Source organism: Carettochelys insculpta, chromosome 4 (assembly GCF_033958435.1).
Source record: "Carettochelys insculpta isolate YL-2023 chromosome 4, ASM3395843v1, whole genome shotgun sequence".
Classification (NCBI taxonomy): Eukaryota; Metazoa; Chordata; order Testudines; family Carettochelyidae; genus Carettochelys; species Carettochelys insculpta.
The window spans coordinates 26,342,222-26,342,520 of NC_134140.1; positions in this window are offsets into that span (position 1 = coordinate 26,342,222).

Genomic DNA, 299 nt, shown 5'->3' on the forward strand with positions numbered 1-299 from the left:
TTTTAGTGGATCCCCCCTTGTAAGGGAGATCTTGTAGCTATGGGCAGAAACCTGGCCACTTTCTTGATCCTCAATAGGACTAAGGCCTCTGGACAACTAACCTCATCAACTTGCCAACATTTTCCATTAATTTACCAAACATGACAGTCTGTAGAGTGCAGCTTTGCTTGGCTTAATATCAGATTTAGCAACAGGCTAGAGCCATCTGGAATAAATACCATTAAATAGCATTTTTTTAAATTAGTAAAGATGCAACACACTGAACAATTAAGATGTTACATAAAATAGCTTCTCTTTAT